The sequence below is a fragment of the Mytilus galloprovincialis genome, chromosome 5, assembly GCF_965363235.1.
Source record: "Mytilus galloprovincialis chromosome 5, xbMytGall1.hap1.1, whole genome shotgun sequence".
Taxonomy (NCBI): domain Eukaryota; kingdom Metazoa; phylum Mollusca; class Bivalvia; order Mytilida; family Mytilidae; genus Mytilus; species Mytilus galloprovincialis.
Window position 1 is genome coordinate 35,095,509 of NC_134842.1, and position 12,761 is coordinate 35,108,269.

The following is a 12,761-nucleotide window of genomic DNA, read 5'->3' on the forward strand; positions in this document are numbered from 1 at the left end:
GTAAGCACAATCCTGTTTGGTCACCTACTTCTAAAACAATGACCGGTAATGCCATAGCTAATTACCAATAAACAAAAAAATCGGACATTTTAAGTTGAGTGGTCTCCAATAAATTTGAATGATAACTTTGCAAATTAAGCCATGTGACGCAATCTGCATATGTATGTCAGTCAACAGACTGAAACCTATTAAATTCGTAACCACAGAAGTCCTTCCACTAAGCCAGCAGCTATTTGTCATTCCAACAAAGCACCTTTTATTCTTCTATCAATAGCAACCCAATATATATGCTAATTAATGACTCTTGATATGCGCCGTATTTATACAATATAATAAGTTTGGAAGCAAAAATCAATTCGTCTATTAGTTTTTCCTCTCAAGTGACGGAATCTTATTTGTAAAAACATGGCTTGTTCTTCGACAGAAATTATGAGTTAATTCTATAAACAACCAGAACAGCTATCTGTGATAAGGTAATGGTAAATAGCCAGTCCAGTTATACATTTAACCTTTAAGACGTTCTGTAAATGATTTTATAGAAGGATTACCCCGGACAAATATTATTTATGTTTGATATGACATTTTAAAAATGGCGCTTATGTAGATAACAATGTTTTAATTGTAATTTGGCTTCCAACCATAGAAATGTAACCATTATACTACGCCCACTGACCATTTAGTTGTGATTGTGTCAGACCGTCTCGTTATGTTCAACATTTGACAATCGCGTTGTTTTTGGACTGCTTTTGTGTTTTATAGCGTTTTACATATTTTTTTCATAGAACTTATACAGCGTTACAGAAATAAAAAGATGTTGTATGATTGCCAATGGGGCAACTCACCATTAGAGACAAAATGATTAAAGGTCAACATTAATATACATCTAAGCTGAAAATTGTCCTCTTACGTTTTACCATGATCAACAACAACTTGTGGTATATACATCAGTTAGACATCGACCCAACGACCGAAAACCAACATACATCTAGAGGTCAACATAAGATCTGCGACAGTACACATTTATTTATAATGTGCTAGGTCATCCCGTGTCCAGAAAAGTTAAAAAAAAGATTTGATATATTTGCTACTAATAAACAAATTTCCAAATCCAACGGATGTTTGTATATGCCAATTAAGGATGAACATAATGTTATCGACGGCATCACGAGTCGGGTGACCGTTATGGAATAACCGTTTCACAGATGATGTTCCTTATATCGTAACTGCAATCCACTTCCCATTTTCAACACGAATGTGACCTACCAAATTAGTCTACTTACTGGGTTTGTAATTACATGAGCAACACGATGGGTGCCACATGTGGAGCAGGATCTGCTTACCCTTCCGGAGCAGTTTTTGGTGGGGTTCGTGTTGCTTAGTCTTCAGTTTTTCTCTGTTGTGTCTTATATACTATTATTTGTTTGTTTGTCTTTTTGTTTTTTAGCCATGACGTTGTCAGTTTATTTTCGATCTATGAGTTTGACTGTCCCTCTTGTATTTTCGCCCCTCATCTACCATCTAGTTTTTATTTAATGAATGGCTATTATCTATTTTGAATTTATTGAACCATAAAACTAATTTTTGACTCTTTACATTGAATAATCCGCGAAGCGGATTATGTCAAATGTGAAGAGTCAAAAATTAGTTTTATTGTTCAATAAAATCAAAATAAATTATTGCCATTCATTATAAATAAATGTCTATCAAAAATAAGGCTCAAAGAACGTTTTATATTATTTATATAAACAATAACAACGTACACACATGTTGGCGTATGAATACACAACGTCAGAGTGGGCGTGTCGCCATAACAATTGACAACATTGAAAATAAAACTAATAATTTTAACCAATCAGAAGACAGTAAATACACCAAATTTATTTATTTTGTAGTAATATATTTTGATTTGTTCCTTGTATACATTGCTGCACGTTGATCTGGTTCAGCATTGCATATCAAAAGAATTCAGATTAAAATAGTTTAAAGGTTGGAACTATAACACAAGTACATGTTGTCGATCAAATTTCTTAATAATGCTGGTATAAAACATATTGAAATATAAAAAGCTTTAGTACATGCTTTAAGTCCAGACAACATGTGACTGAATTCTACATAGGCTAAGAAATATATGCCCACGTACAAATACGTTTAGTACTGTTATTATTAATACAATATAGTACAGGGGTGGTATTCTCGAATCATCTTGAAGGTCACATTAATACAATATAGTACAGGGGTGGTATTCTCGAATCATCTTGAAGGTCACGATTTCATGACTTTTCACACAGTATCTTTTCTTTTCGTACGAGTTAGTTGTATTTTTATTCCTTTTCAGTTATTTAAGGAATGATTTTGAAATAAGCGACCAAAATAATTAAGTTAAAAATAAACATATTAGAATACGCATTTTTGTGAAAAGAATCTATAATTCAAGAAGGAGTATTATACTCATCTGGAAATTAATTTGTCGTCAAATTAAGAATAGAAATTAAGCAATCCCCTATCCGATTGTAAAAGACATTTATCTTTTCAAGTACGACAAAATTTCAGCGCGTATGGTTTTGTGATAGACATAGGGCATTTCAAGCATTGCATTAAGAATAGATTAATAAAATCATATTGACTATAGAAGTCAACACATATTCACAGGACTGTCTCATACAGAAAAACCAATCCTAGAACATCATAAATATAATGATCACTAAAACAAAACGACAGGAAAACCATTCCAAATTAAATAGTTTGAGTGGAAAGAAGAAGATTACGAAATGATTAGATGTGTCATACAAAAATAAATAATGTCACGATTTCGTTTTTCCCGAGATATGATTATTTTATTCTGGTACGTCTTAAATTTTCTTCATCTTGTCTCTCTGATCTCTATATCATGTGTATGGCCATCTTTCTTTCTTTGCTTTCCACACTTTTGATATATCACTTGGTTTCAGGTGTATATTCACCTGCAAAATATAATCTAGTAATGTACACATGGTACAGTCCTTGTTTTGTTTGAAACCAATCAATTACGCAAAAAAATTAAGCATTTTCTTACTCGAGTTTATCTACATGTGCTATGTACATATGTTCGTTGCCATTGTGATAACATAACCAATCATAACCTCTTATAACATATCGGAATCTTTCCTGTTACGAATACATTCTCCTAGAACTTTGTCGTTTTTGGAAAACCATCAATTTCCTATCAGTTTTGTAAAAGATGCCAAAACATAATTTTTTCCTAATTTTTTATTTAGGTTTGAGAACTAAAACATACGAGCTTCGCTCACGATCGTATTTATCATTTGTATTTTATAATATGTTTTACGAAATCGTTTAATAATAACAAGGGCCAATGTTTGAGTGTGCAGCATGATTTTTATGTAAGAATGGTTAAGTTCTTTGTTGCCTGTGTTCCTGTCTCAACTTGTCCTTGGGACGCGAGGCTAGATTGTGCCGGCGGAATCCCAGAATAAGTTCCTTGGTGTAGACCGGTAACCAGCATTCATTTTGTTGTAAATAGCTTGATTTCACTGTGAACAGATAAAGTACATTTTAAGGTTTTATTATATTCCAGAATAATTACACTTTAAATATGTTTCCTTAGATTTCCGTGGCATTGTTCATTTTCCAATAAAATGCAACTACGATTGCACGTGATATCCATGACAACGTTACAACAATCCATTGGAATGCAAACGAGAAGCCTGATTTAGTAATCCTAATTTCATGGTTATATCATAAAAATGTAATTATAAGAATTGAATGCTTCTTTTTGTAATTTTATAGGTTTGTAAAAGCATTGACTGAAACACATTTTTGTGTGTAGCTCGAACTTTAAACTATAAATTAGATTATAAAAATACGTTCAATTGTTAATTAAAGATAACGGTAAAGAACTTAATTAATTGGTGACTGCAATACGCTCAGCGACAAACAGTACTTGTATATCAATGCGATAACTTGTTTATATCGTATAGAAATACCCTCATAATAACGAACTTACAGTCTGAGTCGGTTATTTACCCGCTTGTTTATAAGAAGACATGCCACCTTACCCGGAGACATTCATACCATTCTTTGTACTTACACATATTATACCTGACGGAGTAGAAACACATATCAAATTTAAAGTCTTTTCTGATCGAGAATCGAACTATGACCAGCTGAATCGACCACAATACCTATTTATTTCAATAACGCCCAGTACTAAATATTTTAAGAACCAAAAATACATCAAACGTTTGTGATCCTAAAAACGAATTATTACAAGCAAACGTTATCTATGATGTAGAAAGTAGATCTTCACATTGTATCTGTTGAAGTTCATTTGGTTTATGGCCAAAATAAACTTTTATTTTCGGATGAACCCTTCTGTTACCATTTTTTCTAATCCCTCTGTTAAGGAGGTTCGCTACTCTGTTTAAAAATAACAAGCTTTTTAAAAGACTGTTATAAATTGATAGTAGATAAATAAAGAAACTAAAAAAGCAGAAAAAAATGGAAGGTTCTTGTGCTTGTTTTCGAGATATAAGCCATTGAAAATTTGGCAGGAAATAATTCTCTCTAGATTTTTCTTACATTTAACATTGGCACCCTTTTTGTTTAAACTCTATGAAAAAATAACAAGGATTTTAAAAGATTTTAAAATATGGCCTTTTAAACTATATGTAATAAAAATATGAAAAGAAAACTAGGGGTTAGTGGGTAATTTTTTTAAATGTCAATGCATGGATAAAACCAGAGGATTCCGAAAATCTGGCAAAAATTCAAAAAATAGAAGAGCAAACATCCTTAACCTTTTTTCTTAGAACATTCTTTTTGTTTTAAAACTACTGAACTTTAAAATTATCAATAGTATAGTTGTCTCAGTTTTTAAGAATCCGCATTTTGTTTATTGAATACAAATTCGTAAATACCTAACACTTGATTTAGATTTTAATCCTTGATTTCGATATTTTCGATGACTCCAAACACATGTTACCAATACAACGCGTTCCAAGATGAAATTTGACACATAAGCAATTACAATTTGATAATCGGAAACTATCATTTTCAAATAACTGTATAATAAAATAAGACCGAGACAGCATACACATTTTAAACATCTACATTCATATGACATATCACTAATTTGATACTAGAAGTCAAAAGAAAATTTTGCATTTTTGTGTTCTTGGAGTAGTTGTTTTTAAGCATCTTTAAATTTGTTGCATTTGTAGTAAGCTTTGTCTGGATAGAGTTAATGCGTTTTTTTTTTGTATAACTAGATAGATTGATGCATTGTATATCTATAAATAAAAGAGAATCCAATGATATAGACAGTATTACAGTATGATTTGTTTACTCTGGCTATCCAGCAATCATAATGGTACTATTTTGAATATTTCACCAAATAGATGGCAAACAATGTCTATATTAAACACATTATACAATGATACAATGCATATTCTATCGAGCATCAATTAAAATCAAACCAACCATTAGTCTTGGGTAAATATTACTGTAATAATACTATATCAAGTTGTTTAGTCAAAAGTGATAATTGGTATTTTGTTAAAATACTATTTTTCTTCGATTTAACTGGAAATTATCTCATCAATCGAACATTTATTAGCTTTTACCTTTAAATTAAGTATCAATGTGTGATAAACTATGATATGCATGTCTACCTTAATCGCAAATCAAAGCCTTGATGTTGGATTGATAGCTCGAGTTAAACTTATTATGGCATACATATTCTTTGGCATCAAGGGAATCGGGCTTGGTTTAGAACCCCCCTTTTATAAGTGGTGTTTTTTTTTGTTGTATTTTCGGCAACTAGACCAGCGCCTGATATATAATGAAACAAAGGTGACACTGATAACTTACAGAAGTTTCACAGATAAAACAGACCTGAATGGCTTCATTTTAAAAATGTATTTCTTTATTTTCGACACGATCAACCTAAACATTTGACACTTGATGCTAAGCAAGCAACAATCAATCAACCAATCAAACACGATCTAACGGTGCAAGACAGGATAGCAGAACCAAAAAAAAAAAAAGACCCCGTCTAAATGCAATGTTGCTTGAGTTGTAATAATCTAAATAAAGGCAACAGTAGTATACCGTTGTTCAATAGTAATAAATCGATTAAGCGAAAACAAATAGGGTCACAAACCAAAATTGATGAAATAACATCAATTATAAAAAGAAAACAACGGAACAACAGATACACTGAACTGTAACAAAAACAAACGCTTACAAACATAGAAACGCACTATTTGATAACAACTGTCATATTCCTAATTTGGCACAGGACATAAAAGAAGAAAATCAATATGTGTTGAACCTGGTTTTATGGCTAGCAAAACCTCCCATTTAAATGAAAATGTTTAATCAAAATGCCGCTAAAATGACAACATTTCGTGACACGAATACAATCCAAACAAACACTAGAACACTCAGGACAGAGAAATACATAGATAAATAGTATAATAGTATATCACAGATATGTTTCTAAACATAGAACATAGAATTTGGATTGGGTTTGTCATGGTGTAATTCTATGGTTTTTTTTTAACTATTACAAAACTATTAATACATAATTTGGTTTTATAATGGTTTTACTATTCGTGTTATCTCATCATATCGGATTTTCTTCTAAACTTTAAAAGTTTTAATGTTACTGCAAAATTGCAGACATTGCAATCTAGAATTTAGCAGTTACTGAAGATCTTTATAATCTTTAAGAATCCACATCTAATTGACACCACTTTTTTTAGCTACCCGCTTTTTAAGTCATTGGAGGCGCATAATATTTGATCAGCTAATATTAAAACATGTTGTCTATACTCTGATATCGATGACACCATAAAAGAGGGACGAAAGATACCCGAGGGACAGTCAAACTCATTTAATCGAAAATAAACTGACAACGCCATGGCTAAAAAAGGAAAAGACAAACAGACAAATAACAGAACACAATACACAACATACAAAACTAAAGACTAAGCAACACGAACCCCATCATAAACTTGGGGTGGTCACTGGTACTCCGGAAGGGTGAGCAGATCCTGCTCCTCATGTTGCACCCGTCGTGTTGCTCATAATATTGTAAACCCGTTAAATAGTCAAATTCGGTAGGTCATATTCGTGCAGTGAAAAGGGAAGAGGATTGAAGTAACGACATAGGGAGCATATTCGATATCATCTGTAAAAAGGTTATTCCATAACGGTCATACTGTGACAGAATATAAGTTCCTCCATAATATTTGTTCCAAAGAACTTTTAGCATATAACAAAAGTTCCATTGGGAACTTTCCTTATATAATATTTTATCCAATGCTATAAGAAAATTTCCTTCAAAAAGGATAAAATATTACATAAGGAAAGTTCCCAATGGAACTTTTGTTATATGCTAAAAGTTCTTTGGAATAAATATCATGGACCATGTTTTATATAATAAAAGTTCCAGGAATATTTGTTATATTATAAAAGTTCCAGGAAAATTTGTTATATTATAAAAGTTCTAGGAATAAATTTTTATATTATAAAAGTTCCAGGCATATTGGAATAATGGCTATATTACAAATGTTGCAGGAATAGTTATCGTGGTTATTAAATAATTAAAGTTCCAGAAATATTTATTATATGATCACAGTGCAGCATGCATTAATAAAATATTAAAAATATGTACAGGTAAATGTAATGTGAGGTGAACATAAATTAAGAGGGAAGCAGGTGTAAAAAATTAAATGACACTTTTTCTTTAAAGGAACAAATATTATGAAACCATATGACATTTTAATTCCAGGAAAATATCTTATGAAGGTGGAAATAATATTATGTAATATTTGATCCCAAGAACTTTTATTATCCATAGATTTGTTCCAGGGGGAACAAGTATTATGCGGAACAAATATATGTTCACAATACAACTCGTGATGGCCTCCGTAAAATTTACGAATGAATGATTTCAACTTCACCATTTGGAACTCTTGGTTCAATAGCTTCCTTGTAGAGCAGCAACCCTCTATCATGGAAATCATGATAGGACATACACGTCCGGGAATATCGTATCAATCAAGAGATATTTACTCCATATGCAGGTGCTGCTTGAATGTTGCTACTTAAAAATTGAAAGATTACAATTGGGAAGCTGAAATCATCTCTTTTGTCATAAAGTTTTGTTTTGTTTTGACCCTTATTGTCAATTTCTAGATGTAAGTCCAGATATGAAGCCGGCTTAACTGCTTCTGTTGTATCCTTTATATCTAGTTCGATGGGATAGATGCGTTTAACATAGTCACCAAATTTTAAATTATTTAGTGATAGAACATCATCATAGTTGTAGCCGTCTAAAGGTAGCGTTGCCTGTGTTGTAAACTTACAGTTCAGCGACCAAAGACTAATGTTATCTATCTTTAATATAGCCATCTTAAATACTTTATTATAAGCCTTGAATCTTGATGATTTTTTTTCTGCTAACAAGCACCTCAATCGATTATTATTGGAAAGGGAGTTATTTTACTCTCAGTAGTATACCGTTGTTCAATAGTAATAAATCGATTAAGCGAAAACAAATAGGGTCACAAACCAAAATTGATGAAATAACATCAATTATAAAAAGAAAACAACGGAACAACAGATACACTGAACTGTAACAAAAACAAACGCTTACAAACATAGAAACGCACTATTTGATAACAACTGTCATATTCCTAATTTGGCACAGGACATAAAAGAAGAAAATCAATATGTGTTGAACCTGGTTTTATGGCTAGCAAAACCTCCCATTTAAATGAAAATGTTTAATCAAAATGCCGCTAAAATGACAACATTTCGTGACACGAATACAATCCAAACAAACACTAGAACACTCAGGACAGAGAAATACATAGATAAATAGTATAATAGTATATCACAGATATGTTTCTAAACATAGAACATAGAATTTGGATTGGGTTTGTCATGGTGTAATTCTATGGTTTTTTTTTAACTATTACAAAACTATTAATACATAATTTGGTTTTATAATGGTTTTACTATTCGTGTTATCTCATCATATCGGATTTTCTTCTAAACTTTAAAAGTTTTAATGTTACTGCAAAATTGCAGACATTGCAATCTAGAATTTAGCAGTTACTGAAGATCTTTATAATCTTTAAGAATCCACATCTAATTGACACCACTTTTTTTAGCTACCCGCTTTTTAAGTCATTGGAGGCGCATAATATTTGATCAGCTAATATTAAAACATGTTGTCTATACTCTGATATCGATGACACCATAAAAGAGGGACGAAAGATACCCGAGGGACAGTCAAACTCATTTAATCGAAAATAAACTGACAACGCCATGGCTAAAAAAGGAAAAGACAAACAGACAAATAACAGAACACAATACACAACATACAAAACTAAAGACTAAGCAACACGAACCCCATCATAAACTTGGGGTGGTCACTGGTACTCCGGAAGGGTGAGCAGATCCTGCTCCTCATGTTGCACCCGTCGTGTTGCTCATAATATTGTAAACCCGTTAAATAGTCAAATTCGGTAGGTCATATTCGTGCAGTGAAAAGGGAAGAGGATTGAAGTAACGACATAGGGAGCATATTCGATATCATCTGTAAAAAGGTTATTCCATAACGGTCATACTGTGACAGAATATAAGTTCCTCCATAATATTTGTTCCAAAGAACTTTTAGCATATAACAAAAGTTCCATTGGGAACTTTCCTTATATAATATTTTATCCAATGCTATAAGAAAATTTCCTTCAAAAAGGATAAAATATTACATAAGGAAAGTTCCCAATGGAACTTTTGTTATATGCTAAAAGTTCTTTGGAATAAATATCATGGACCATGTTTTATATAATAAAAGTTCCAGGAATATTTGTTATATTATAAAAGTTCCAGGAAAATTTGTTATATTATAAAAGTTCTAGGAATAAATTTTTATATTATAAAAGTTCCAGGCATATTGGAATAATGGCTATATTACAAATGTTGCAGGAATAGTTATCGTGGTTATTAAATAATTAAAGTTCCAGAAATATTTATTATATGATCACAGTGCAGCATGCATTAATAAAATATTAAAAATATGTACAGGTAAATGTAATGTGAGGTGAACATAAATTAAGAGGGAAGCAGGTGTAAAAAATTAAATGACACTTTTTCTTTAAAGGAACAAATATTATGAAACCATATGACATTTTAATTCCAGGAAAATATCTTATGAAGGTGGAAATAATATTATGTAATATTTGATCCCAAGAACTTTTATTATCCATAGATTTGTTCCAGGGGGAACAAGTATTATGCGGAACAAATATATGTTCACAATACAACTCGTGATGGCCTCCGTAAAATTTACGAATGAATGATTTCAACTTCACCATTTGGAACTCTTGGTTCAATAGCTTCCTTGTAGAGCAGCAACCCTCTATCATGGAAATCATGATAGGACATACACGTCCGGGAATATCGTATCAATCAAGAGATATTTACTCCATATGCAGGTGCTGCTTGAATGTTGCTACTTAAAAATTGAAAGATTACAATTGGGAAGCTGAAATCATCTCTTTTGTCATAAAGTTTTGTTTTGTTTTGACCCTTATTGTCAATTTCTAGATGTAAGTCCAGATATGAAGCCGGCTTAACTGCTTCTGTTGTATCCTTTATATCTAGTTCGATGGGATAGATGCGTTTAACATAGTCACCAAATTTTAAATTATTTAGTGATAGAACATCATCATAGTTGTAGCCGTCTAAAGGTAGCGTTGCCTGTGTTGTAAACTTACAGTTCAGCGACCAAAGACTAATGTTATCTATCTTTAATATAGCCATCTTAAATACTTTATTATAAGCCTTGAATCTTGATGATTTTTTTTCTGCTAACAAGCACCTCAATCGATTATTATTGGAAAGGGAGTTATTTTACTCTCATAATAATTGTGTAGTGAAATTGCAAAATTGACAATTTTAATCAAAATTGTGTAAAATGTCAATGTAATGATGACGAAGTAGACAAAATTTTAATGAGTTTAGTCTTAATCTAAGTTCTAGAACCGTTAAAAAGTCAATATAAAATAAGGATATGTTTTATGATTGTCAATGAGACAAATATTTAACAAATTTCAAATGAAATTGATTTTAACAACTATAGGTCACTGAAAGGTGTTCTACAATGGGCAAAACACATACAATTTATTAAAAAAATGGAAATGTTCTCCCATTTATTTATATTGTAGTCCTGTCATTTAATGTTGTCATTTTAATATTATATTTAACATTACCATAAAAGCGGGAGGTTTGGCATGCCACAAAACCAATTTCTTGAAATGTCCTGTGCCAAGTCAGGAAGATGGCCAATGTTATATTATAGTTCGTTTCTGTGTATGTTACATTTTAATGTTGTGTTTCTGTTGTTTTGTAGTTCTTCTCTTGTGTTTGATGCGTTTCCCTCAGTTTGTGTTTGTAACCCGGCTTTGTTTGTTTCTCAATCGATTTATAAATTTCGAATAGCGGTATACTACTGTTGCCGTTATTTACAACTCCCCTAGTATTGATTTATTGGAGGCGCACAATATTCAATTGATCTTCAATCTGCTGATATTAAATTATGTCGTCTACACTCTTATATCGCTGACTACTTCAGAGAAGTTAAGATTTCACAAAGCTATGTCAATAACAAATCTGGAAGGCATTCGTGCTGACACTATCTGTTAAATTCTATACATACAAAGAAAGATCAAAATTCTTTATAAAATTTCCTCCTTTTAAAACTGAGTTTGAAAGACAGAAACTTAAACTGATCAAATTTGCATAATTTGAGAGACAAGATATTCAGAAACATGCACAAATAACACTGAAGTAAACATTTATACACTTTTACCATTTATTTAAAGTCAATTTGATCATTAATTTAATAATAATCTGAGTGCTTATCAATAGAATAAACGGCATTCTAAAATAAAGAATTTGGAAGGGACAAGGTCATTAAAATTGAAAGTCCTTTCTTTTTAAAATTGTTCTGTGTAAATGTTTTTTTTTTCAGATAGGATATGGATTTTGAAGGACTACTGTTAAACATATGGTGTAAAAATTTTCAGATTGACTCCATTAATTCTATAGTTATTAGTGTTGGAGGTCGTGGGTTCGTCCCAGCCTAAGCCGCGCACCATTTATGAGTAAGAAAAAGATTGGTAGGATCGAAATAGAATAAAAACGTGTTGGGACAGGGGGATATATTTGCGTACGGACTGTTATATACCTCTTGAAGTAGTCCATTAAAAATCGGTATTTAGCAACGAAAGGTTCGTACTCGTATCCCTTGAACATGTTATGGCTTTACTTTGTGTGTACTATATGCCACTGACCGTCAAACATCTATCCATTCATCCAACTTTGTTAAGATTTAATATGCTTTCCGAAGCTTGTGAACACTTAATCTAAGACACATGACTAGCATGCTTCGATCTTTCTTTGTTCAAAGATCGAGGTAAATATACTATTAATCTCATAGAATTCATGCATACGAATAAATGTTTTAAAGTGCATGCCAGCATCAGATATAATGGCGAATCATTGATAAAAGTGTGTGATGACTTAATTTTGTATTTAAAAATGATTTCAACAGTTAACTTATTTTCAGAATTACGAGTACGATTTTTATTTTTTGTTTTGATTGTTAACTTCTCAATGTATATATGAAAATTGAACATCGACAAACTATAGTACCTTGCATCTTAAGTGGCACTTATTTATTTTCT